Source organism: Phyllobates terribilis, unplaced genomic scaffold, assembly GCF_046119375.1.
Source record: "Phyllobates terribilis strain yellow unplaced genomic scaffold, ASM4611937v1 Scaffold_5__5_contigs__length_657084704, whole genome shotgun sequence".
Taxonomy (NCBI): domain Eukaryota; kingdom Metazoa; phylum Chordata; class Amphibia; order Anura; family Dendrobatidae; genus Phyllobates; species Phyllobates terribilis.
The window spans coordinates 237,050,565-237,075,674 of record NW_027362765.1 but is presented as its reverse complement, the minus strand read 5'-3'; the positions used below and the strand labels follow the sequence as shown (position 1 = coordinate 237,075,674).

Genomic DNA, 25,110 nt, shown 5'->3' with positions numbered 1-25,110 from the left:
CAGCGCATCTCTTCCCTCATTGACTTTGCAGACACTTGCGAAAACATTGGGCACTTACTGCTTTTCTTTCACTTCCCATCCTTTTGGGCCTTCCCTGCTCTTTATCCTGCAGGGCTATGCTGTTTGTCATGTTTTGTAGCAAGCAGAAGGGGGCAGTTCGTAAAGGGTTATCTTGGTTGACAGTGGTTAGCATAAGTAGTAAAAGGCAGCAATAAGCAACCGCCCAACGTGGGGCTCGAACCCACAACCCTGAGATTAAGAGTCTCATGCTCTACCGACTGAGCTAGCCAGGCTGCAGACACACACTCACGCACCGCACTGCACCACACCGCACCACACCGCACCGCAAGAGCTTCATGTGGTCAAGTCGGGCGATGGTGGCCGTCTGATCCTGGGACCTGGATCTGGCAGGCACCACTGACATGAATGACTCATCCAAGCATTGGTGGTTCAGTGGTAGAATTCTCGCCTGCCACGCGGGTGGCCCGGGTTCGATTCCCGGCCAATGCAGCACAGCTCCTTTTCTCATTTGCTGATCATTGCAGCGCATCTCTTCCCTCATTGACTTTGCAGACACTTGCGAAAACATTGGGCACTTACTGCTTTTCTTTCGCTTCCCATCCTTTTGGGCCTTCCCTGCTCTTTATCCTGCAGGGCTATGCTGTTTGTCATGTTTTGTAGCAAGCAGAAGGGGGCAGTTCGTAAGGGGTTATCTTGGTTGACAGTGGTTAGCATAAGTAGTAAAAGGCAGCAATAAGCAACCGCCCAACATGGGGCTCGGACCCACGACCCTGAGATTAAGAGTCTCATGCTCTACCGACTGAGCTAGCCAGGCTGCAGACACACACTCACGCACCGCACTGCACCGCACTGCACCGCACTGCACCGCACTGCACCGCACTGCACCGCACTGCACCGCACTGCACCGCACCGCACCGCACCGCACCGCACCGCACCACACCGCACCACACCGCACCACACCGCACCGCAAGAGCTTCATGTGGTCAGGTCGGGCGATGGTGGCCGTCTGATCCTGGGACCTGGATCCTGCAGGCACCACTGACATGATTGACTCATCCAAGCATTGGTGGTTCAGTGGTAGAATTCTCGCCTGCCACGCGGGAGGCCTGGCTTCGATTCCCGGCCAATGCAGCACAGCTCCTTTTCTCATTTGCTGATCATTGCAGCGCATCTCTTCCCTCATTGACTTTGCAGACACTTGCGAAAACATTGGGCACTTACTGCTTTTCTTTCGCTTCCCATCCTTTTGGGCCTTCCCTGCCCTTTATCCTGCAGGGCTATGCTGTTTGTCATGTTTTGTAGCAAGCAGAAGGGGGCAGTTCGTAAGGAGTTATCTTGGTTGACAGTGGTTAGCATAAGTAGTAAAAGGCAGCAATAAGCAACCGCCCAACGTGGGGCTCAAACCCACGACCCTGAGATTAAGAGTCTCATGCTCTACCGACTGAGCCAGCCAGGCTGCAGACACACACTCATGCACCGCACCGCACCGCACCGCACCGCACCGCACCGCACCGCACCGCACCGCACCGCACCGCACCGCACCGCACCGCACCGCACCGCACCGCACCGCACCGCACCGCACCGCACCGCAAGAGCTTCATGTGGTCAGGTCGGGCGATGGTGGCCGTCTGATCCTGGGACCTGGATCTGGCAGGCACCACTGACATGAATGACTCATCCAAGCATTGGTGGTTCAGTGGTAGAATTCTTGCCTGCCACGCGGGTGGCCTGGGTTCGATTCCCGGCCAATGCAGCACAGCTCCTTTTCTCATTTGCTGATCATTGCAGCGCATCTCTTCCCTCATTGACTTTGCAGACACTTGCGAAAACATTGGGCACTTGCTGCTTTTCTTTCGCTTCCCATCCTTTTGGGCCTTCCCTGCTCTTTATCCTGCAGGGCTATGCTGTTTGTCATGTTTTGTAGCAAGCAGAAGGAGGCAGTTCGTAAGGGGTTATCTTGGTTGACAGTGGTTAGCATAAGTAGTAAAAGGCAGCAATAAGCAACCGCCCAACGTGGGGCTCGAACCCACAACCCTGAGATTAAGAGTCTCATGCTCTACCGACTGAGCTAGCCAGGCTGCAGACACACACTCACGCACCGAACTGCACCACACCGCACCACACCGCACCGCAAGAGCTTCATGTGGTCAAGTCGGGCGATGGTGGCCGTCTGATCCTGGGACCTGAATCTGGCAGGCACCACTGACATGAATGACTCATCCAAGCATTGGTGGTTCAGTGGTAGAATTCTCGCCTGCCACGCGGGAGGCCCGGGTTCGATTCCCGGCCAATGCAGCACAGCTCCTTTTCTCATTTGCTGATCATTGCAGCGCATCTCTTCCCTCATTGACTTTGCAGACACTTGCGAAAACATTGGGCACTTACTGCTTTTCTTTCGCTTCCCATCCTTTTGGGCCTTCCCTGCTCTTTATCCTGCAGGGCTATGCTGTTTGTCATGTTTTGTAGCAAGCAGAAGGGGGCAGTTCGTAAGGGGTTATCTTGGTTGACAGTGGTTAGCATAAGTAGTAAAAGGCAGCAATAAGCAACCGCCCAACGTGGGGCTCGGACCCACGACCCTGAGATTAAGAGTCTCATGCTCTACCGACTGAGCTAGCCAGGCTGCAGACACACACTCACGCACCGCACTGCACCACACCGCACCACACCGCACCGCAAGAGCTTCATGTGGTCAGGTCGGGCGATGGTGGCCGTCTGATCCTGGGACCTCGATCTGGCAGGCACCACTGACATGAATGACTCATCCAAGCATTGGTGGTTCAGTGGTAGAATTCTCGCCTGCCACGCGGGAGGCCTGGGTTCGATTCCTGGTCAATGCAGCACAGCTCCTTTTCTCATTTGCTGATCATTGCAGCGCATCTCTTCCCTCATTTACTTTGCAGACACTTGCGAAAACATTGGGCACTTGCTGCTTTTCTTTCGCTTCCCATCCTTTTGGGCCTTCCCTGCTCTTTATCCTGCAGGGCTATGCTGTTTGTCATGTTTTGTAGCAAGCAGAAGGAGGCAGTTCGTAAGGGGTTATCTTGGTTGCCAGTGGTTAGCATAAGTAGTAAAAGGCAGCAATAAGCAACCGCCCAACGTGGGGCTCAAACCCACAACCCTGAGATTAAGAGTCTCATGCTCTACCGACTGAGCTAGCCAGGCTGCAGACACACACTCACGCACCGCACTGCACCACACCGCACCACACCGCACCGCAAGAGCTTCATGTGGTCAGGTCGGGCGATGGTGGCCGTCTGATCCTGGGACCTGGATCCTGCAGGCACCACTGACATGAATGACTCATCCAAGCATTGGTGGTTCAGTGGTAGAATTCTCGCCTGCCACGCGGGAGGCCCGTGTTCGATTCCCGGCCAATGCAGCACAGCTCCTTTTCTCATTTGCTGATCATTGCAGCGCATCTCTTCCCTCATTGACTTTGCAGACACTTGCGAAAACATTGGGCACTTACTGCTTTTCTTTCGCTTCCCATCCTTTTGGGCCTTCCCTGCTCTTTATCCTGCAGGGCTATGCTGTTTGTCATGTTTTGTAGCAAGCAGAAGGGGGCAGTTCGTAAGGTGTTATCTTGGTTGACAGTGGTTAGCATAAGTAGTAAAAGGCAGCAATAAGCAACCGCCCAACGTGGGGCTCGAACCCACGACCCTGAGATTAAGAGTCTCATGCTCTACCGACTGAGCTAGCCAGGCTGCAGACACACACTCACGCACCGCACTGCACCGCACCGCACCGCACCGCACCGCACCGCACCGCACCGCACCGCACCGCACCGCACCGCACCGCACCGCAAGAGCTTCATGTGGTCAGGTCGGGCGATGGTGGCCGTCTGATCCTGGGACCTGGATCTGGCAGGCACCACTGACATGAATGACTCATCCAAGCATTGGTGGTTCAGTGGTAGAATTCTCGCCTGCCACGCGGGAGTCCTGGGTTCGATTCCCGGCCAATGCAGCACAGCTCCTTTTCTCATTTGCTGATCATTGCAGCGCATCTCTTCCCTCATTGACTTTCAGACACTTGCGAAAACATTGGGCACTTACTGCTTTTCTTTCGCTTCCCATCCTTTTGGGCCTTCCCTGCTCTTTATCCTGCAGGGCTATGCTGTTTGTCATGTTTTGTAGCAAGCAGAAGGGGGCAGTTCGTAAGGGGTTATCTTGGTTGACAGTGGTTAGCATAAGTAGTAAAAGGCAGCAATAAGCAACCGCCCAACGTGGGGCTCGAACCCACGACCCTGAGATTAAGAGTCTCATGCTCTACCGACTGAGCTAGCCAGGCTGCACACACTCACGCACCGCACTGCACCGCACTGCACCGCACTGCACCGCACTGCACCGCACTGCACCGCACTGCACCGCACCGCACCGCACCGCACCACACCGCACCGCAAGAGCTTCATGTGGTCAGGTCGGGCGATGGTGGCCGTCTGATCCTGGGACCTGGATCCTGCAGGCACCACTGACATGAATGACTCATCCAAGCATTGGTGGTTCAGTGGTAGAATTCTCGCCTGCCATGCGGGAGGCCCGGGTTCGATTCCCGGCCAATGCAGCACAGCTCTTTTTCTCATTTGCTGATCATTGCAGCGCATCTCTTCCCTCATTGACTTTGCAGACACTTGCGAAAACATTGGGCACTTACTGCTTTTCTTTCACTTCCCATCCTTTTGGGCCTTCCCTGCTCTTTATCCTGCAGGGCTATGCTGTTTGTCATGTTTTGTAGCAAGCAGAAGGGGGCAGTTCGTAAAGGGTTATCTTGGTTGACAGTGGTTAGCATAAGTAGTAAAAGGCAGCAATAAGCAACCGCCCAACGTGGGGCTCAAACCCACAACCCTGAGATTAAGAGTCTCATGCTCTACCGACTGAGCTAGCCAGGCTGCAGACACACACTCACGCACCGCACTGCACCACACCGCACCACACCGCACCGCAAGAGCTTCATGTGGTCAAGTCGGGCGATGGTGGCCGTCTGATCCTGGGACCTGGATCTGGCAGGCACCACTGACATGAATGACTCATCCAAGCATTGGTGGTTCAGTGGTAGAATTCTCGCCTGCCACGCGGGTGGCCCGGGTTCGATTCCCGGCCAATGCAGCACAGCTCCTTTTCTCATTTGCTGATCATTGCAGCGCATCTCTTCCCTCATTGACTTTGCAGACACTTGCGAAAACATTGGGCACTTACTGCTTTTCTTTCGCTTCCCATCCTTTTGGGCCTTCCCTGCTCTTTATCCTGCAGGGCTATGCTGTTTGTCATGTTTTGTAGCAAGCAGAAGGGGGCAGTTCGTAAGGGGTTATCTTGGTTGACAGTGGTTAGCATAAGTAGTAAAAGGCAGCAATAAGCAACCGCCCAACATGGGGCTCGGACCCACGACCCTGAGATTAAGAGTCTCATGCTCTACCGACTGAGCTAGCCAGGCTGCAGACACACACTCACGCACCGCACTGCACCACACCGCACCACACCGCACCACACCGCACCGCAAGAGCTTCATGTGGTCAGGTCGGGCGATGGTGGCCGTCTGATCCTGGGACCTGGATCCTGCAGGCACCACTGACATGAATGACTCATCCAAACATTGGTGGTTCAGTGGTAGAATTCTCGCATGCCACGCGGGAGCCCCAGGTTCGATTCCCGGCCAATGCAGCACAGCTCCTTTTCTCATTTGCTGATCATTGCAGCGCATCTCTTCCCTCATTGACTTTGCAGACACTTGCGAAAACATTGGGCACTTACTGCTTTTCTTTCGCTTCCCATCCTTTTGGGCCTTCCCTGCTCTTTATCCTGCAGGGCTATGCTGTTTGTCATGTTTTGTAGCAAGCAGAAGGCGGCAGTTCGTAAGGTGTTATCTTGGTTGACAGTGGTTAGCATAAGTAGTAAAAGGCAGCAATAAGCAACCGCCCAACGTGGGGCTCGAACCCACGACCCTGAGATTAAGAGTCTCATGCTCTACCGACTGAGCTAGCCAGGCTGCAGACACACACGCACTGCACCGCACTGCACCGCACTGCACCGCACTGCACCGCACTGCACCGCACTGCACCGCACTGCACCGCACCGCACCGCACCGCACCGCACCGCACCGCACCACACCGCACCGCAAGAGCTTCATGTGGTCAGGTCGGGCGATGGTGGCCGTCTGATCCTGGGACCTGGATCCTGCAGGCACCACTGACATGAATGACTCATCCAAGCATTGGTGGTTCAGTGGTAGAATTCTCGCCTGCCATGCGGGAGGCCCGGGTTCGATTCCCGGCCAATGCAGCACAGCTCTTTTTCTCATTTGCTGATCATTGCAGCGCATCTCTTCCCTCATTGACTTTGCAGACACTTGCGAAAACATTGGGCACTTACTGCTTTTCTTTCACTTCCCATCCTTTTGGGCCTTCCCTGCTCTTTATCCTGCAGGGCTATGCTGTTTGTCATGTTTTGTAGCAAGCAGAAGGGGGCAGTTCGTAAAGGGTTATCTTGGTTGACAGTGGTTAGCATAAGTAGTAAAAGGCAGCAATAAGCAACCGCCCAACGTGGGGCTCGAACCCACAACCCTGAGATTAAGAGTCTCATGCTCTACCGACTGAGCTAGCCAGGCTGCAGACACACACTCACGCACCGCACTGCACCACACCGCACCACACCGCACCGCAAGAGCTTCATGTGGTCAAGTCGGGCGATGGTGGCCGTCTGATCCTGGGACCTGGATCTGGCAGGCACCACTGACATGAATGACTCATCCAAGCATTGGTGGTTCAGTGGTAGAATTCTCGCCTGCCACGCGGGAGGCCCGGGTTCGATTCCCGGCCAATGCAGCACAGCTCCTTTTCTCATTTGCTGATCATTGCAGCGCATCTCTTCCCTCATTGACTTTGCAGACACTTGCGAAAACATTGGGCACTTACTGCTTTTCTTTCGCTTCCCATCCTTTTGGGCCTTCCCTGCTCTTTATCCTGCAGGGCTATGCTGTTTGTCATGTTTTGTAGCAAGCAGAAGGGGGCAGTTCGTAAGGGGTTATCTTGGTTGACAGTGGTTAGCATAAGTAGTAAAAGGCAGCAATAAGCAACCGCCCAACATGGGGCTCGGACCCACGACCCTGAGATTAAGAGTCTCATGCTCTACCGACTGAGGTAGCCAGGCTGCAGACACACACTCACGCACCGCACTGCACCACACCGCACCACACCGCACCGCAAGAGCTTCATGTGGTCAGGTCGGGCGATGGTGGCCGTCTGATCCTGGGACCTGGATCCTGCAGGCACCACTGACATGAATGACACATCCAAACATTGGTGGTTCAGTGGTAGAATTCTCGCATGCCACGCGGGAGCCCCAGGTTCGATTCCCGGCCAATGCAGCACAGCTCCTTTTCTCATTTGCTGATCATTGCAGCGCATCTCTTCCCTCATTGACTTTGCAGACACTTGCGAAAACATTGGGCACTTACTGCTTTTCTTTTGCTTCCCATCCTTTTGGGCCTTCCCTGCTCTTTATCCTGCAGGGCTATGCTGTTTGTCATGTTTTGTAGCAAGCAGAAGGAGGCAGTTCGTAAGGGGTTATCTTGGTTGCCAGTGGTTAGCATAAGTAGTAAAAGGCAGCAATAAGCAACCACCCAACATGGGGCTCAAACCCACGACCCTGAGATTAAGAGTCTCATGCTCTACCAACTGAGCTAGACAGTTCTTCTTCTTCTTCTTCTTCTCCTTCTCCTTCTCCTTCTCCTTCTCCTTCTCCTTCTCCTTCTCCTTCTCCTTCTCCTTCTCCTTCTCCTTCTCCTTCTCCTTCTCCTTCTCCTTCTCCTTCTCCTTCTCCTTCTCCTTCTCCTTCTCCTTCTCCTTCTCCTTCTCCTTCTCCTTCTCCTTCTCCTTCTCCTTCTCCTTCTCCTTCTCCTTCTCCTTCTCCCAGATATTTGGTAAGAAAGGCCAGACAAAGGACACACAAAGGGGGTCTTGTGAAGCGCTCCAAAGTTATCTGGGAGTTGTCTGAGCCCCTCACCTGGTGAGCACAGTACGACGTGGGCAGCCGTTACCTGCAGAAGTGGTCTGGATAATAAGAACTGTGAGTAAAGGCCCTTGACTGCATCACTGACTCCGTGTCCTTACTGCTGCTGCCCTGCACCATCACCCCCATCCTCAGCATACACTGCCCTGAGGCTATACTCCTCCCGTGGGGAGTTATGCTACGCTCTGCTGCACCCACAACACCAGCCTCGGCGGTCTGCCCTGCAGCAGCGGTTCACTCTGACCGCAATCCACGGGTGGCGTAGTCGGACATTTAAACATCAAAACCACATAAATAGTTCCGCCACTGGTTTGACCGCCCTGAGCCATGGAACCGGGTCGCCGCCACGGAGACTACAACCACCAGCATCCACCAAAAAGGGTCCGCTCCGGATGTCCCAAGGCCCAGGGGGCACGTCAGAACATTTTCATCACCTTTCATAATCACCAATGGGACATGGCAGGGATGTCCTCTGTCCCCTCTCTTATACATCCTAGTGAAGGAGCATCTGCTCTCATCAATTCGCCATAACCCCAATATTAGGTGAATTGAGGTGGGAGGCACCGAGTACAAGTGCTCTCTATTTGCTGATGATGTCCTAGTATATATCAATCAATCGCATATATCCATCCCTGCTGTTATGGCTGAAATAGATCACTTTGTTACATGGTCAAATTTTAAAATCAATACAGCGAAGTCTGAGGCCCTCGATGTCTCCCTCCCCAAATCCAGACAGGATTCCATCCAGTCCAACTTTCCCTTTGCCTGGCCCTCACAGGGTATCAAATTCTTAGGAATTCCTATTCATAGAGACCTCTCCCATCTATGTTATCTTAATTTTGGGCCCTTTATTGAACAACTCCATACAGACCACGGTTGGCAAGTTAGAACTGTAAGATTCACTACGTGAACCACTGGTGTTTTGTGGAAAAGCACATGTACACTGTGTTCCAAATTATTATGCAAAAAGTGTTTAGGAGTGATAAGGGAAGAATTTGTTTATTTGTCAGTTAAACTCATTGATGGTGATGTGTGTCAGGGCTCTTTATATCACTGTAAGCAATTGCAGACACCTGTGCTAATTAGTTTGGCAGGTGTGTCCAATGAACGGCAAGACTACTTAAGAAGGCTGTCCCACCTTTTTAAGCAGCCTACATTTTCTGCCAAAATGGGAAAGAAAAAGGATGTGTCGGCTGCTGAGAAGCAACAAATTGTGGAGTGTTTAGGTCAAGGCATGACTACAATCAACATTGTGCGATGATCAGGATGAAGTGTCTTGGCAATCAAGAAGTATGTAGCTGATTCACAGTACACACGTGTGCGTGCTGATAAGGGCAAATTGAGGACTCTTTCCTACAGGCAATTACGTCAGGTTGAAAGAGCAGCGGCAAAAAAGACTTGTCATAGCAGCAGACAAGTTTTTGAAGCTGCTGGTGCCTCCAACGTCCCCCGAACAACAATATGCAGGGTCCTTCAGAGGTTTGCAGCTGTGCGTACGCCATCCTGTCGACCTCCTCTATCAACTGCACAAAAGCAGAAACGGCTCCAGTGGGCCAAACATTACATGAAGACTGATTTCAAAACTGTTTTGTTCACGGATGAGTGCCGTGCAACGCTCGATGGTCCAGATGGATGGAGTGGAGGATGGCTGGTTGATGGACACCCCACGCAAACACGGCTACAGCGCCAACAAGGAGGAGGTGGAGTAATGTTTTGGGCTGGAATCATGGGGAGAGAGATTGTCAGCCCCTTTAGGATCCCTGAAGGGGTAAAGATGAACTCCATAATGTATGTGGAGTTTCTCAAACAGCACTTCCTGCCATGGTTCAAGAAGAAGAACCGTGTATTCCGCAGCAAGGTCATTTTCATGCATGATAATGCACCGTCTCATGCTGCACATAACACATCTGCATCTCTGGCTGATATGGGCATAAAAGGGGACAAACTCATGGTGTGACCCCCATGCTCCCCTGACCTCTACCCCATTCAGAACCTCTGGAGCATCATCAAAAGGAGTGTCTATGATGGCGGGAGGCAGTTCACATCTAAGCAACAGCTCTGGGAGGGTATTCTGTCCTCATGGAAAAAAATTGAAGCAGAAACCATCCAAAACCTGACAAATTAAATGGACGAGAGAGTTCAGAAGCTCCTTTAGAACAAGGGGTAATATGTGCAAATGTAACAACACCTAGAATAAAGTTTTGAGTTGAAAACTGTTTGATTTCAGTTTCTAATAACCTGCTAATGCTTATAATTTCAAAAATGACCATTTTTTTGGTCTTTATTAAAATGAAAAGGTTGATCGAAGAGTGTGGGGGATCTAAGAGTGTGGCAGCCCACTAGTCAGGATTACTTCGAATTCTGACAATCTGAGGGTCATGTTGCAGGTAGTGCAGCAAGAAGGCACTTATGTGTCTTGCGCATCTCGGAGCCCCAAAATTATTTTCCGGGCTAGATGCAGCTAAAAATTATTATTAATTTTAAATCTGGTGGAGCTTAGTATAGATGGCCTAATAGAATCAGTACTGCACACTGCTACAAAGCCCAAATTATTTTCCAGCCAAGATACAGATAAACATGATTAGTAATTTGAAAGCTTAAAATGGTTGGTGAGGAGATTTTAACCAATCATCAAGCTTTTACTCTCCCCAGGATGACACAGGGGTAGAAAAGTCGTTTCGGATCCATGATTTGTTCATCTTTATGAACGTGAGTCTGTCTACATTATCAGTGGAGAGCCGCGTGCGCTTATCTGTCAGCACACCACCAGCAGCGCTGAACACACGTTCAGACAGAACGCTGGCTGCGGGGCATGACAAGATCTCCAAGGCGTAAGTGGCGTGCTCCGGCCCTTTATCCAGATTGGAAGCCCAAAAAGAGCAAGGGTCCAGTGACACAGTCATGGCTTCAATGTTTACTTGGAGATACTCCTGTACCATCGTCTCTAGGCGTTGACTATGTGTCAGACTTCTTGTCTCCTGTGGCCTTGCAAAGGATGAGCTAAAAAAGTGGTGAAATGATTCCGCAAAATTGATGTTACCAGCAGATACTGTGTTTCTGTTACAGTTTGAGTGCTGAACACTCGACGGTCCCACAGTTGGCAAGTTGGAACTGTGAGATTCACTACGTGCACCACTGGTGTTTTGTGGAAAAGCACATGTAAGATTCTGCAACAGTCTCTGCTGATACTCCTGCATGCGTGCATCCCTTTCTATGGCAGGAATTATTTCTGCAAATTTACTTTTGTACCAGGGATCTAACAGTGTGGCAACCCAGTAGTCAGGATTATTTCTAATTCTCCCAATTCGAGGGTCATGTTGCAGGTAGTGCAGCAAGAAGGCACTCATGTGTCTTGCGCATCCAGGAGCACCAAGTCCCTGTTGTGTTGGTGGCGAGGTAACAATCATGCTTCCTTCCTCTGTCCTCTCCCCCCAACCTCGCACAACAGAAATGTGGTCTCCCTCATCTGATGAGTCTTCCATCAGTTCGTCCTCCACTTCTTCCTGGGCACCTGCACCTTCCTCACTAGTTTGGCTGCTACCATGCGCCCTGGTTAAACCATCTCCCCCACCCTCACATGCCTGCCGCCTTGGTGCTGCCGACCGTCTGGACCTTGCAGATGTTAGCCCTTCCGCATACAACTCCTCCTCCTCTACTTCCTCCACCTCCTCTTGTGCCACCACCTGACTCCGAATTCTGTTTAACATGTGCTCCAGCATGTAAATCACCGGAATAGTCATGCTGATAATGGCATCGTCACCACTAAACATCTTCGTCACCATTTCAAAACTATGCAGAAGGGTGCATAAGTCCCTGATCTGAGACCACTCCTCCAGCGTGATTTGCCCCACCTCTGGATCCCGTTGGCCTAGGCTATACGTCAGAACGTATTGCACCAGGGCTTGTCGGTGCTGCCACAGTCGCTGCAACATGTGCAGAGTTGAATTCCACCGAGTAGGCACATCGCATTTTAGCCGGTGAATTGGCAGGCCCAATGACTTCTGTAGAGATGTAAGTCACTGAGCTGCGGGATGCGAACGGCGGAAGTGAGCACACAGCGACCGTGCCCTCTGCAGAAGGCCATCTAGTCCGGGATAGTGGGCTAAAAATTGCTGGACAACCAGGTTTAACACGTGAGCCATACAAGGCACGTGTGTGACATTGCCCCGGCGAAGGGCCGCACCCAGGTTTGCAGCATTGTCGCACACGGCCTTCCCTGGTTTCAGGTCCAGTGGAGACAACCATTCATGAAATTGGTTCTCCAGAGCTGACCACAACTCCTCAGCTGTGTGACTCACATTTCCCAGACATTTCAAAGTAAAAACCGCCTGATGACGTTGAGCCCTACTGCCAGCATAGTAAGGAGGTGTGCAGGATCCCTTCTGCGCTGTTAGAAAGCTTGTGGCATGACCAGACAGGCTTTGGGTGCAGGTGGAGGACCGAGAGGAGGTTGAGGAAGCAGAAGCAGTGGAGGAACTTTGACATAAAGAGGATTGACGCACAACTCGTGGGGACGGCAAGACTTAGACAGCAGCCCCTTGTCCTGCTGTCACCATAGTAACCCAGTGCCCAGTCAGTGACATGTAACGCCCCTGTCCATGCCTACTCGTCCAAGTGTCTGTGGTGAAATGCACCCTGTCACACACAGAGTTTCTCAAAGAAGCGGTGATGTTGTGTGCGACATGCTGGTGGAGCGCAGGCACACCTTTCTTTGAGAAGTAGTGCCGACTGGGTATCTGGTACTGGGGCACTGCGACGGACATAAGGTCTCGAAAATCCTCTGTGTCCACCAGGCAGAAAGGCAGCATTTCTGTAGCCAAGAGCTTGCAGATGGTGAAATTCAACCTCTTAGCTTTCTCATGGCTAGGAGGAAATGGTCTTTTACTTGTCCACATCTGAGGGACTGAGGGCTGGCTGTTGTGCTTAGACGGGGTTGATAAGGGTGTCCCCGGCAAACTGCCGGTCTGTGAGGAAGATGCAGGCGGACATGTTAGGTTGCCTTGATCCAAAGGTGGTGCTATCGATGTCGGACAGCGCTCAACACCAGCTGGTGTTACCACCTCCAAAGAAAATGATGACCTGCCAATCACGCTGGCTGTTGCGGGTAAAGAGGTGGCAGGTCTGCGTCCCAAAACAGGTGTGACTGCTGTCCCCCCAGTCACAGAGGATGAAGAGGCCGCAGATGCACAAGATGGGGCAGACGGTGGTTGGCCCGGCTGGCTAGGCCGCATTGTAGCACAGTGAGCTTCCCACTGCAACTTATGCTTCATGTCCATGTGCCGGTTCATGCATGAAGTACTCAAACTATGTATTTTTTGGCCTCTACTTAGCTTTTGTTGACAAATGTTACAGATAACACGAGTTCAGTCATCTTTATCGATCTGAAAAAATGCCCAGGCTATGCAAGGCTTAGCACCCATGCGACCTGAAGAGCCACCACGACTTGTGGTCAAAGGCAGAGTTGTGTTTGAGGATGCAGTTGTTGACGTGCTTCCAGTACTACGTCTCTGTCCAGGAAGACGCAACCTGACCTCGTCGTCACTAGCATCCTCCTCCACCTCCTCTGCTGACCTCATCTCTTGGCTGACTGTGGGTTGACAGTAAGTGGGATCTCCAACCTCATCATCATCACCCTGTGTGTTATCACACCCGTCGTCCTCAGAGCCAACCTGTTCCTGCCCTGACAAAAAACTAAAATTGTCGCTCCAATCAGGTATTTGAGTCTCATCATCATCTTACTCATTGTCTCCACCAACAGGAGTTACAGTTTGGGAATGAGGGTCTACATTATGGTCAGAACGTTCTGCGTCTGGTCCTGGATCCGACTCATAAAGATTCTGGGCATCAGTGCAGATCATTTCCTCGTCTGGATTCACAGAAGCGCTGGAACCGACCTCTGATTCCCAGGCTATAGTATGAGTAAACAGCTCTGCAGACTCAACCATCTGTTCTACCTCATACTCAGACGGGCAGCTGGAGATTTGGGAGCTGTGAGGAAGCAAGTGCGATTGGGGTGACACCTCTGAGGACTGGAGTATTTGTGAGGTTGAAGTTGATGTGAAGGAGAGCCCACTTAAAGGAGCACTTGATATCTGTTGAAGCACCTCCTGTTTTTGTGCCTCATCTGGAATTTGTAGTGATTGGCGTGGCCGTAAGAAAGGGATCTTATCACATTGTCCGCTAAAAGAAGTAGACATTTTAGTTTTGCTGGAAGATGGTCTTTCTTCTGCAGATGTTACTGTTGCTTTAACATCTACTCCACGGACACAACCTTTTTTCCCCTTCCCAACACGCCTATTCCCCTTTCCACCAGCAGCAGGCCTTTTTCCACTCATTTTGGTGGTTAACTAATTCACAACTCTGGAGTTGTTGGCACAAAAAAACAATGGATGGGAACCGAGCAGAGCTGAGTGGCCAAACTGTGGTATTAGGCCAAAACTATTGTTTGGGTTAGATGCAGAAAAAAATTATATTCAGTTTGCAACCTGATGGAGGTCAGTATAGATGGACTAATAGAACAAGTCCCACACACAGCTAGAAGGCCAAATATTTTTTCAGAGCTAGATGCAGAAAAAAATTATATTCAATTTGCAACGTGATGGAGGTCAGTATAGATGGACTAATAGAACAAGTCCCACACACTGCTAGAAGGCCAAATATTTTTTCAGAGCTAGATGAAGAAAAATATTATATTCAATTTGCAACCTGATGGAGGTCAGTATAGATGGACTAATAGAACAAGTCCAACACACTGCTAGAAGGCCAAATAATTTTTCAGAGCTAGATGCAGAAAAAAATTATATTCAATTTGCAACCTGATGGAGGTCAGTATAGATGGACTAATAGAACAAGTCCCACACACTGCTAGAAGGCCAAATATTTTTTCAGAGCTAGATGCAGAAAAAAATTATATTCAATTTGCAACCTGATGGAGGTCAGTATAGATGGACTAATAGAACAAGTCCCACACACAGCTAGAAGCCCAAATATTTTTTCAGATGTAGATGCAGAAAAAAATTATATTCAATTTGCAACCTTATGGAGGTCAGTATAGATGGACTAATAGAATGATGCTATGCCCAAAAGGTTTTACTTCACTAGGTGCAGTAAAAAAATTGGTATTCTATACACAGGTGGTGTAGCTTGCAACACAGATAGGCTACTCCACTGACTAACACACTCTGCAATAGGCCAAAAAGGATTAGCTTTGCTAGATTTAGCGAAATGCTGTGAAAAAAACTTGCACAGCACTGGCACAGACCTGCCTTGCAAAAACTGATAGGAACTGATATAACTTAGTCCTGAAAAGGACTGCAATTACAATTAGTCTTTACTCCCAACCTATCTATTTAAGAGCACAGACCTGCCTGATAAAAGTCGTAGGAAATGCTGTAACCTAGTCCTTAAAAGGACTGCAATCACAACTATTCCATACTCCCAAGCTATCTGTAGATTTGTGCGAAAATTGGCTTGAAATTAACAAGGTATAGCGCACACAGCAACAGCGGTGCAGCCTAACACGCAGCTGCAGCAGTGAGAAAATGGTGGCGACGGGGAAAATGGCTGGGTCTTATAGGGCAAGGACATGTGACATACACTGCCAATGACACATGCCCTTGCTTGTGTGAAAAAAAGCACTTCGCTCTGTGTGTGTGTGACACCCCAGGGGTCTGGTTGCCACAGTGATAGAGATATTACGTCTGAGAGCAGGTGGGAGGTCCTTTGGTCAGGGATCCTGTGCATGCCACACCTCCTGCCCAGTCTTGGGAGGGGAAGAACTTCCCCTGTATAAACCCTGGGCTGAGGCAGGGTTAGTGAGACAAGGAGAGTGGAGACAAGAAGCAGCATAGGAAACAGCAGAGTTACAAGGAGTCAGGGGCTGGCAGCTGCAGAGCTCGCCCTGACAAAGAAGATTCTTTACCGGACCCGGAGTCCGAGGCTGTGGGGACTAACTCCTACCCAGCAGCAGAATCCGTCAGGCAGGGGATTTCAGGTCCTCTGGCCCAGAAGCCCGAAGGCACGGTCACACGCGTGGGACCAGCACCGCCATCGTGGAGCGGAAGCCATTAGAAGGCCCCGAGTCACCGGCCATACGGGTGAGCACCACACGGTACACTCAGGGACGTGGGCTACTTACATCAGCTTCTAGCAAGGTAGCCAGAAGAGTACAGTCAGTTTGGGAGGCCTACAACTACGCCTGGCCAGGGGAGATCTCATCTGCTCAAAGACTGACCAGGCCCCGTTTGCTAGCAAGTACTCCGGGAGGGTCTATCGTTGTTACCAGTAAAGACCCTGAACTACACCGTACCGTCTCTGAGTGGTTCCTGCTACCCCCATCATCCACGTCGGCTGCCCTGAGGCCATACCCCTCCCGTTGGGGGTTATACTATCACGCTGCACAATCCTATCACCGGCCTCAGCGGTCTGCCCTGCAGCAGCAGCTCCCTGGCTGCACTCAACAGGTGGCGTAGTCATCAACCATTTACCGCTAACAGACTGCCGTCCAGTTTGACTCCCTGGGCACGGACCGGGTCACCGCCACGAGACTACAACCCTCAACAGATCCGGCTCCGGGTAAGCTCACGCGTGCGCAACGCAGCGCGACACAGGCCCAGGGGCGCGTCAACTTTGGCGTAGTCGGCAGGATTTCGTGCCCGCAACCACCGGGTACTGCGTGCCTGAAAAGCAAAGACTGTTCAAACTTACCAGTGGTGAAGATTCCCGCTATCCGTGGAGGTTTCCCGCCATCCGGCGCCATCTTCTACCTTCTTCCCGCCATCCGCGAAGTTTTTCCGCCATCCGGCGCCATCTTCGACCTTCTTCCCGCCATCCGTGGAGTTTTCCCGCCATTGGACGCCATCTTGAGGACGCCGCGCGGGAAGAAGAGGGGCGTGGACTCTGAAAGCGCGCGAGAACTGAAGCCCCGCCTCACGTCCGGACGTTGCGTAAGGTCCTGGAAGGAGCCCAGCAGACGCCGACGTCACAGGAGCGCGACGGAAGGTCCTCAACCCTGACGATCCACTGCGGAGCCGCGGCCTACGGAAGAGGATCATCGCAAGGTAGGCCACGGTCCACTAGGGGGGAGGAAGATGTCGGATACGGAGGAGAGCTTCACTGCCTCAACCCCCGCCAGCGCTACCGCTGCTGCAGTTATGCCCTTCACCATGCCCTATATCCCGGGAGCAGCTTGGCTACCCCAGTACTCAGGGGAGTCACATACCCTGCATGACTTTAGAGAAAAGCTGGATAGCCTCTTCCAGGTGTACCCCCTCACAGAAGAGCAAAAAGTGAGCATCCTGGTGGCCCAACTAACCGGGGCAGCCAAAAGGGAAGTAAAATCCTGGCCACCTGGGAGGAAGACTGTCGCAGGGATACTAACCCGGCTGAAGGACACCTTTGATACCCGCACCTCAGCCGAGATTAAGCTTAGATTCTACGGGTGCAAGCAGCGAGCGCATGAGAGTATAAGGGACTATGCACTAAACCTACAAGAGGCCCTGAGGGCCATAAAGCAGACCGACCCTGATGGGGTGGGAAACGAGGACAGGCTGTTGACTGAACAATTTATAGAGGGTTTATATTGCAATGCCCACCGAACCCAGTTGCGGGCAATGGCCTTACAGGATCCCCATCTGGACTTTGCACAGTTCAAGGACAGAGCCATCCGGGTGCTCCGAGAACCGGCACCAGGTGGCGTTGTGACCCACAGACGCCCCACTACCACTTACTACCAGGAGGCGGCGCCCTTGTCAGCAGGGCCTGTGGGAGCTGATGCGCAGGCTTTGGACAATGACCCGGCTCCAGACCTACACCATCAGGTCCAAGAGCTAGCTAAGAGCGTTGCTGCGCTAACCCGAACTGTGCAGTCTTTACAGGCTTCCACCCCAGGGAAGATCCAGCTGGCATCCGGACCGGAGGACATCCCGTGGCGTCGACCAAGGAGGACCCCACCGGCCAGAGGAAGACCCAGTGACCGATACAGTGAGGACGGATGACCCATCTGCCGCCGCTGCAATCAACCCGGACATATGGCAAGGTACTGTTCTTTAAACGGGCACAACCTGGGGTAGAGGGCCAACCCCCAGGAAAAAGATCACCAGGCCCATCGAACTGGCGCGACAGATATGTGGGAGGACGTCCAGTCTTGCCTGTGGTACTGGATGGCATTCCCATGAGTGCCCTACTGGACACCGGGTCCCAGGTCACCACCATCCCGTATGTGCTCTTCAAGCAGTACTGGAATGACTCGGATATTACCCGCTACCCTGACGACGACTTGAGTATCATCGCCAGCAATGGTCAGCCCGTGCCACAGATCGGATTTAAAGAGGTGACCATCAAAATTGGTAGAGTCGAACTGGCCGCACAGGGACTGATCATTGTAGATATTGACAAACATGAGAGTCACCCAAAAATAACTCTAGGAACTAATGTAATTGAAAATTGTCTTGCAGAGGTGATTTTCCTTTTACAGCAGGTTGCCAAGAATGCCAGCTCCGGCGAGCAGCGGGTGCTCCAGAAAGAGATCCGGGCACTGATGCAACGGCAACAAGTGGAACTCTCCGGCGGTGAGATTGGTAGCGTAAGAATGTGTGACCCTTTTCCTATTGCCATGCCCCCAAAAAGTGAAATGATGATTTGGTGCCGGGCAGCTATTGGTCTGAGAGGTAGAGATTACCAGGCAATGGTAGAACCAGTTTACTCAGACAGTAGGCCCACCATTTTGACAGCACGGGGGGTGGTCAATGTACGCCATGGGAGGGTGCCCGTTGGCATAATAAATATCGGGGAGAGGGAAGTGTACCTGCCCCGGTATGCCACGCTAGCCAAATTATATACCACTAATCAAAATTCTATACAATCTGTGGAACCCTTGCCTCCATCTCACCCGGAGGAAGGTAACGGCTCTAAGAAAGACATGGAGGACTGGTGTCAGCAACTACATCTGGGTACTGACTCCACTCCCTCACATCAGAAACAAGGAGTCTATCGGGTGGTTCAAGAGTATGAGAGAGTGTTTAGTAAACACCCGTTAGACTTCGGGCGAGTCAAGGGGGTAGAACATCGCATCCCCACGGGAGATCATCCTCCCATAAAAGAGAGGTATCGACCCGTACCCCCTGCACATTACCAACACGCCAAGGGGATGCTTAGAGACATGAAGGAGGCTGGGGTAATCCGGGATAGTTGTAGCCCCTGGGCAGCCCCATTAGTTTTAGTCAAAAAGAAAGACAACACTATGAGGATGTGTGTAGATTACCGGAAAATCAACCGTATCACACACAAGGATGCGTACCCCTTACCAAGGATAGAGGAGTCATTGGCTGCTTTAAGATCTGCTAACTTCTTCTCTACCTTGGATCTCACTAGCGGGTACTGGCAGGTTCCTGTAGCAGAGGCGGACCGGGAGAAGACCGCATTCACCACCCCGATGGGACTTAGCGAGTTCACCTGCATGCCGTTCGGACTCTGCAACGCACCAGGAACCTTCCAACGCCTAATGGAGTGTTGTCTGGGCCACAGAAACTTCGAGACGGTCCTGTTGTACCTGGACGATGTCATCGTATATTCCAAGACGTATGAGGACCACCTGAAACACCTGGCGGAAGTGTTCGAGGCTCTGGCGAGTTACGGCCTAAAGGTGAAACCCTCCAAGTGTCACCTCCTGAAACCAAAGGTGCAGTACCTGGGACACGTGGTGAGCGCTGACGGAGTGGCTCCCGACCCTGATAAGATCACCGCAATTAAGGGATGGCCAAGCCCCTCCAGCGTAAAAGAAGTGCGGCAGTTCCTCGGGTTGGTAGGCTACTACCGAAGGTTTATTCCCGGTTTCACCAAAAAGGCAGCACCTATGCAGGACCTCCTGATAGGCCAGTCCCGGAAGGCCAAGAACCAGAAGCCGCCCTTCAAATGGGAGGAGCTGGAAGAAGAGTCCTTCCGCCAGCTGAAGATTGCCCTCACGGGGGACGAAATCCTGGCGTACCCGGATTATAGTCAGCCCTTTATCCTCTACACCGACGCCAGTAACACCAGATTCAGCAGGGGAGAGAACGAGTAATCTCCTATGCCAGCCGAAAACTGCGACCCACCGAAAGGAACCCCGAAAATTACAGCTCATTTAAGCTAGACTTCCTGGCCGTGGTATGGGCAGTCACCGAGCGCTTTAGGCATTACCTCGCTTCTTCCCGGTTCACCGTATACACGGATAACAACCCGTTGACACACCTGGACACGGCAAGACTCGGTGCCCTGGAGCAGAGGTGGATGGCCCGTCTGTCCAACTACGAGTTCACAATCAAATACCGGGCAGGACGCTCCAATACTAACGCGGACGCCCTGTCCAGGATGCCCAACCTGCCGGACGAAGGAGAAGATCCGGAGGGACTGGAAGAAGTTGAACTCCCTGCGTTCCACCGTCATGGGACTATCCAGTATTCCCACCGGGTAAGGGGTAAGCAGGCTGCTACGTTGAACCCCTTACCCCACTACAACTGGGCGGAAACGCAAGACAGCGACCCTGCCGTCCGACTGGTGAAGGAGATGCTGACTCGGCCGGAGGCTCGCCTTGAACCAGACGCTCCGGAGGAAGCCAAACAACTATGGGCGGAGAAGAGTCGACTATTCCTTTACAAGGGGAAGTTGTGCCGCAGAATGGTCAACTCCCGGACGCATGAACTACTCTGGCAAGTAGTGGTGCCACGAAGAGACGCAGCCATGGTGATGGAGGCATACCACGACGGAGCTGGACACTTCGGGTGGAAAAAGCTGGAGTTCCTGCTGCTCGAGCGGTTCCACTGGGTAGGCATGAGGGGAACCATCGAGAAGTGGTGCAGAGACTGTGGCCCGTGCAATCTGAGAAGGAAGGACCGGGCCAGCCAGAAGACTCCCCTGCAGTCCATCGTCACCCGGCAACCGTTGGAACTGGTAGCCTTGGATCATGTAAAACTGACCCCAAGCAGAAGTGGCTACGTCTACGCGTTAACCATCGTGGATCGTTACTCCCGGTTCTTGGTTGTCGTCCCCGTCAAGGACTTAACGGCTCAAACAGCAGCTAGAGCCTTCCAGCAGCACTTCTGCCGTCCACACGGGTACCCGGACCAAGTGCTGACGGACCAGGGACCTGCCTTTGAAGCGGAGGTCTTTCAGGAATTCTGCAATCTGTATGGCTGCCGGAAGATAAGGACGACACCCTACCATCCGCAGACTAATGGACTTTGTGAAAAAATGAACCAGGTGGTAATGGATCTTCTAAAAACGTTGCCCCTGGAAGAACGCAGTCTGTGGCCTGAAAAGTTGCCCGATCTGGTGGACCTATACAACCACATCCCGGTAGGTTCCACCAACTGTACCCCGGCTTACCTAATGAGGGCAAGACCTGGTAAGTTACCTGTTGACCTGGAAATGGGAGTCCTGACCCCCGAGGACACTTCACCAGAAACAGACTGGGACACAGAGAGTCAGCAGCAGTACCGGAGAGTACAGGAGAGCGTGGAGCGAAGTCTCTGTCAGGCTAGGGAAAGACAAGAGAAAACTTACAACCAGTATGCTCCCGCTGTTCCCCTGGTACCCGGAGAGCAGGTCTTGAAGAGGAAGAGACGGCTCCACAAGTTGGACGACCAGTGGGAGAAGGACCCGTACACCGTACTGCCCTCAAGCCACGAGAACCCGAAGGTCTGTACCATCAGTAAAGACGGAGGGGAAACCACAGCCATTGTATCCCGGGACCACCTGAAGAAGTGTCCCGAACAACTGAGGAACCCTGAAGAGGGACAAGAAGACCATCGACCCGTGGGAGAAAGGGAAGATATGGTTAGTACCGTGCTCGGGGACTTCCCTCGGTCTTGGACTCAAGTCAATGGTGCAGTTGTGGTACCCGTACTCACCTTCCTCCAACCATCATCCCAAGAACCTACGGAGCAACGGGTGGAGCTGGAAAAACAGCCGGTCCAGGAGGCAGAAGACTCCACACAAGTAGAACAGGAGAATCAACCCTCTGCTTATAGTGAGCCTGCCGTACCCCTAGTGAGACAAAGAGCCGGTAGACAGCTGCCCAGTTTACCCTTGACAGCTCCTACACCCTGTAGTTCAGGGCCAGACAGTCAGCTCCGTAGGTCCACTAGGGCCACTAGAGGCCAGTTACCCGCACGCTGGAGAATTTGAAGTGTAAAAATAGTTTTATTTATGTTTATCTGTGTATTGTTGCTTGTGTATAATTTTGTGTTTCCAGTTGTTTTTAGGAAACCTTGGTGGATTTACCGGGAATCCTTGTATATAGTTGGAGCGTAACCCAGGATGGACTAGAGACTGTTAAGGACTCGGGGTAGGACAGACCCCTACCTGGTTACGTCTCCCTGTGTTGGTGAAATGGACACCTTTGCTTTTCTTCAAAGACTACACCCGGTTGCGGATATGCCGTGACCATCTTATTGTGTTTCCTTATTGTATTTTATTGTTATTGTTATACCTTGGTATATTTTTCTAAAAAAAAAGTGTTTAGTCCCGGAGTACTAAATTTCACTAGGGGGGAATGTGACACCCCAGGGGTCTGGTTGCCACAGTGATAGAGATATTACGTCTGAGAGCAGGTGGGAGGTCCTTTGGTCAGGGATCCTGTGCATGCCACACCTACTGCCCAGTCTTGGGAGGGGAAGAACTTCCCCTGTATAAACCCTGGGCTGAGGCAGGGTTAGTGAGACAAGGAGAGTGGAGACAAGAAGCAGCATAGGAAACAGCAGAGTTACAAGGAGTCAGGGGCTGGCAGCTGCAGAGCTCGCCCTGACTAAGAAGATTCTTTACCGGACCCGGAGTCCGAGGCTGTGGGGACTAACTCCTACCCAGCAGCAGAATCTGTCAGGCAGGGGATTTCAGGTCCTCTGGCCCAGAAGCCCGAAGGCACGGTCACACGCGTGGGACCAGCACCGCCATCGTGGAGCGGAAGCCATTAGAAGGCCCCGAGTCACCGGCCATACGGGTGAGCACCACACGGTACACTCAGGGACGTGGGCTACTTACATCAGCTTCTAGCAAGGTAGCCAGAAGAGTACAGTCAGTTTGGGAGGCCTACAACTACGCCTGGCCAGGGGAGATCTCATCTGCTCAAAGACTGACCAGGCCCCGTTTGCTAGCAAGTACTCCGGGAGGGTCTATCGTTGTTACCAGTAAAGACCCTGAACTACACCGTACCGTCTCTGAGTGGTTCCTGCTACCCCCATCATCCACGTCGGCTGCCCTGAGGCCATACCCCTCCCGTTGGGGGTTATACTATCACGCTGCACAATCCTATCACCGGCCTCAGCGGTCTGCCCTGCAGCAGCAGCTCCCTGGCTGCACTCAACGGGTGGCGTAGTCATCAACCATTTACCGCTAACAGACTGCCGTCCAGTTTGACTCCCTGGGCACGGACCGGGTCACCGCCACGAGACTACAACCCTCAACAGATCCGGCTCCGGGTAAGCTCACGCGTGCGCAACGCAGCGCGACACAGGCCCAGGGGCGCGTCATGTGCGCTGCTGATAGGCTGACAGATTGCACCTCCCCACTGTAAATGCGGGAAAGAGAAAAAAAAATGGAGATCTTCATTATTCCTGCAGAGATCCATCCCCTGCCCCTCCCCCCACCCCGCTGTACACTCAAACTGCGTATTAACATTACTTTTCATCATTACTGAGAAAAAATCCAGTTATGATTTTGGTGCACGAACAGTTATCGAACATAACCTCGAACAGCCAAATTTTTTTCAAATCGTTCGTGTTCGCCGAACGGCTCGAACACCGCCCAAAACAGCTCAAATTTGAGATTGGCGAACAGTTCAAGTCGAACACCGCTCATCTCTAGTCGGGTGTAGGCCAGAGAAATAGAACTGTGGTTTTCCTCTTCCACGGTTCTAATCTACTTTTTATTACCCTTTTTCCATTGATAGTGCGAGTGTAAGCTATTTTACTTTCTTTACAATGGGAAAGGCGCGTGGCAAGGGACATGGAACTGGACATTCTAGTGATGATGCGTGCAGAGGACGGGGCCGTGGCCAAGGTGAAAATGTGCCACAACCAACAGCCACATCTTCTCGCTCCCATTTCTTGACCGAATTACTAGGGAAGCACAGAACAACACCAGTATTGCGAACTGATCAGTGTGAACAGGTTATTAATTGGATAGCAGATAATACTTCTAGTTAACTGGGCACCACCACCTCCGGTATGTCTTCCACACGGTCAAATCTTAGTAGCCGTGAGTCTCGACCACATACTCCTCCTCACCCTGATGCTCCTTCCTCCCATCATGCAGAGTGTCGTCAGAAATCAACTGATCCCACACTTGGACACTCTGAAGAGCTGTTCACTGGTCCTTTTCCAGATTTGTGCCCCTCGCCTGCTCCGCTTGAAGTGGTGGAAGAGGAGATCCCATGTAGCGATGTCCAAAAATTTGAACAGCCACGGCCACAGGAAGTCGACGCTGGCAATTTGTCACAAGAGGTGGACGATGACGAGACAAAATTGCCAGGAAGTGAGGAGGAGGATCGTGGTGCGCAAGTGGAAGAGGAGGAGGTGGTGGATGATCTAGTAACTGACCGAATGTGGCAGGAGAACATGCAGAGCGAGGCCAGCAGCACACAGGGTGAGGGAGGCAGGGTACCCCAACAGGCAGGAAGGAGCAGTGTGGTGGCCGCACACAGAAGGCAGGCAACAGTTCCCCATAACACCAACACGAGGGACGTTGCCAGTACAACCTGTAGGTCTTCCAGAGTCTGGAATTTTTTTAAAGACTCTGCTGATAACCCCAAAAAGGCCATTTGTACCACCTGCCATGCCAGCATCAGCAGGGGTGACAAAACTACCAGCCTGACCACCACCAGCATGATCAGGCACATGGCAACAAAGCACCCGACTTTGTGGGGTGAACCCCAGGGTCCACGACCAGTGTCAGTGGGGGTCACCACTGCTTCTTCCGCTGTTGTGCATGCAATAGAACCCCGTGTTGTGTGTGCAAGGCAATCCCCTGTTCATACTGCATGCAAAGATGCTCCCTCCTCTCAGTCTTCACTTGTTATGGCAGTTTCTCAAGAAACAGCATCCACGTCCACGTCCCA

At 52.1% G+C, this 25,110-nt stretch overlaps 25 non-coding genes across 25 annotated transcripts; 13 read left to right on the top strand and 12 right to left on the bottom strand.

Annotated features, from left to right (window-relative positions):
• Positions 1 to 220: 220 nt before the first annotated feature.
• Positions 221 to 293, bottom strand: TRNAK-CUU (transfer RNA lysine (anticodon CUU)). Its single transcript has one exon. It is a non-coding gene; the product is annotated as a tRNA-Lys (tRNA).
• Positions 294 to 439: 146 nt separating this feature from the next.
• TRNAG-GCC (transfer RNA glycine (anticodon GCC)) lies at positions 440 to 510 on the top strand. The gene has a single exon. It is a non-coding gene; the product is annotated as a tRNA-Gly (tRNA).
• A 252-nt stretch (positions 511 to 762) lies between these two features.
• TRNAK-CUU (transfer RNA lysine (anticodon CUU)) lies at positions 763 to 835 on the bottom strand. Its single transcript has one exon. It is a non-coding gene; the product is annotated as a tRNA-Lys (tRNA).
• Positions 836 to 1,081: 246 nt separating this feature from the next.
• TRNAG-GCC (transfer RNA glycine (anticodon GCC)) lies at positions 1,082 to 1,152 on the top strand. Its single transcript has one exon. It is a non-coding gene; the product is annotated as a tRNA-Gly (tRNA).
• Positions 1,153 to 1,404: 252 nt separating this feature from the next.
• On the bottom strand, positions 1,405 to 1,477 carry TRNAK-CUU (transfer RNA lysine (anticodon CUU)). Its single transcript has one exon. It is a non-coding gene; the product is annotated as a tRNA-Lys (tRNA).
• Positions 1,478 to 1,703: 226 nt separating this feature from the next.
• TRNAG-GCC (transfer RNA glycine (anticodon GCC)) lies at positions 1,704 to 1,774 on the top strand. Its single transcript has one exon. It is a non-coding gene; the product is annotated as a tRNA-Gly (tRNA).
• A 252-nt stretch (positions 1,775 to 2,026) lies between these two features.
• TRNAK-CUU (transfer RNA lysine (anticodon CUU)) lies at positions 2,027 to 2,099 on the bottom strand. The gene has a single exon. It is a non-coding gene; the product is annotated as a tRNA-Lys (tRNA).
• Positions 2,100 to 2,245: 146 nt separating this feature from the next.
• TRNAG-GCC (transfer RNA glycine (anticodon GCC)) lies at positions 2,246 to 2,316 on the top strand. The gene has a single exon. It is a non-coding gene; the product is annotated as a tRNA-Gly (tRNA).
• A 252-nt stretch (positions 2,317 to 2,568) lies between these two features.
• Positions 2,569 to 2,641, bottom strand: TRNAK-CUU (transfer RNA lysine (anticodon CUU)). Its single transcript has one exon. It is a non-coding gene; the product is annotated as a tRNA-Lys (tRNA).
• A 146-nt stretch (positions 2,642 to 2,787) lies between these two features.
• Positions 2,788 to 2,858, top strand: TRNAG-GCC (transfer RNA glycine (anticodon GCC)). The gene has a single exon. It is a non-coding gene; the product is annotated as a tRNA-Gly (tRNA).
• A 252-nt stretch (positions 2,859 to 3,110) lies between these two features.
• Positions 3,111 to 3,183, bottom strand: TRNAK-CUU (transfer RNA lysine (anticodon CUU)). The gene has a single exon. It is a non-coding gene; the product is annotated as a tRNA-Lys (tRNA).
• Positions 3,184 to 3,329: 146 nt separating this feature from the next.
• On the top strand, positions 3,330 to 3,400 carry TRNAG-GCC (transfer RNA glycine (anticodon GCC)). Its single transcript has one exon. It is a non-coding gene; the product is annotated as a tRNA-Gly (tRNA).
• A 252-nt stretch (positions 3,401 to 3,652) lies between these two features.
• On the bottom strand, positions 3,653 to 3,725 carry TRNAK-CUU (transfer RNA lysine (anticodon CUU)). Its single transcript has one exon. It is a non-coding gene; the product is annotated as a tRNA-Lys (tRNA).
• A 191-nt stretch (positions 3,726 to 3,916) lies between these two features.
• Positions 3,917 to 3,987, top strand: TRNAG-GCC (transfer RNA glycine (anticodon GCC)). Its single transcript has one exon. It is a non-coding gene; the product is annotated as a tRNA-Gly (tRNA).
• A 251-nt stretch (positions 3,988 to 4,238) lies between these two features.
• On the bottom strand, positions 4,239 to 4,311 carry TRNAK-CUU (transfer RNA lysine (anticodon CUU)). Its single transcript has one exon. It is a non-coding gene; the product is annotated as a tRNA-Lys (tRNA).
• A 202-nt stretch (positions 4,312 to 4,513) lies between these two features.
• TRNAG-GCC (transfer RNA glycine (anticodon GCC)) lies at positions 4,514 to 4,584 on the top strand. The gene has a single exon. It is a non-coding gene; the product is annotated as a tRNA-Gly (tRNA).
• A 252-nt stretch (positions 4,585 to 4,836) lies between these two features.
• On the bottom strand, positions 4,837 to 4,909 carry TRNAK-CUU (transfer RNA lysine (anticodon CUU)). Its single transcript has one exon. It is a non-coding gene; the product is annotated as a tRNA-Lys (tRNA).
• A 146-nt stretch (positions 4,910 to 5,055) lies between these two features.
• On the top strand, positions 5,056 to 5,126 carry TRNAG-GCC (transfer RNA glycine (anticodon GCC)). Its single transcript has one exon. It is a non-coding gene; the product is annotated as a tRNA-Gly (tRNA).
• A 252-nt stretch (positions 5,127 to 5,378) lies between these two features.
• On the bottom strand, positions 5,379 to 5,451 carry TRNAK-CUU (transfer RNA lysine (anticodon CUU)). The gene has a single exon. It is a non-coding gene; the product is annotated as a tRNA-Lys (tRNA).
• Positions 5,452 to 5,607: 156 nt separating this feature from the next.
• Positions 5,608 to 5,678, top strand: TRNAG-GCC (transfer RNA glycine (anticodon GCC)). Its single transcript has one exon. It is a non-coding gene; the product is annotated as a tRNA-Gly (tRNA).
• Positions 5,679 to 5,930: 252 nt separating this feature from the next.
• On the bottom strand, positions 5,931 to 6,003 carry TRNAK-CUU (transfer RNA lysine (anticodon CUU)). Its single transcript has one exon. It is a non-coding gene; the product is annotated as a tRNA-Lys (tRNA).
• Positions 6,004 to 6,225: 222 nt separating this feature from the next.
• Positions 6,226 to 6,296, top strand: TRNAG-GCC (transfer RNA glycine (anticodon GCC)). The gene has a single exon. It is a non-coding gene; the product is annotated as a tRNA-Gly (tRNA).
• A 252-nt stretch (positions 6,297 to 6,548) lies between these two features.
• TRNAK-CUU (transfer RNA lysine (anticodon CUU)) lies at positions 6,549 to 6,621 on the bottom strand. Its single transcript has one exon. It is a non-coding gene; the product is annotated as a tRNA-Lys (tRNA).
• A 146-nt stretch (positions 6,622 to 6,767) lies between these two features.
• On the top strand, positions 6,768 to 6,838 carry TRNAG-GCC (transfer RNA glycine (anticodon GCC)). Its single transcript has one exon. It is a non-coding gene; the product is annotated as a tRNA-Gly (tRNA).
• A 471-nt stretch (positions 6,839 to 7,309) lies between these two features.
• TRNAG-GCC (transfer RNA glycine (anticodon GCC)) lies at positions 7,310 to 7,380 on the top strand. The gene has a single exon. It is a non-coding gene; the product is annotated as a tRNA-Gly (tRNA).
• Positions 7,381 to 25,110: the final 17,730 nt, after the last annotated feature.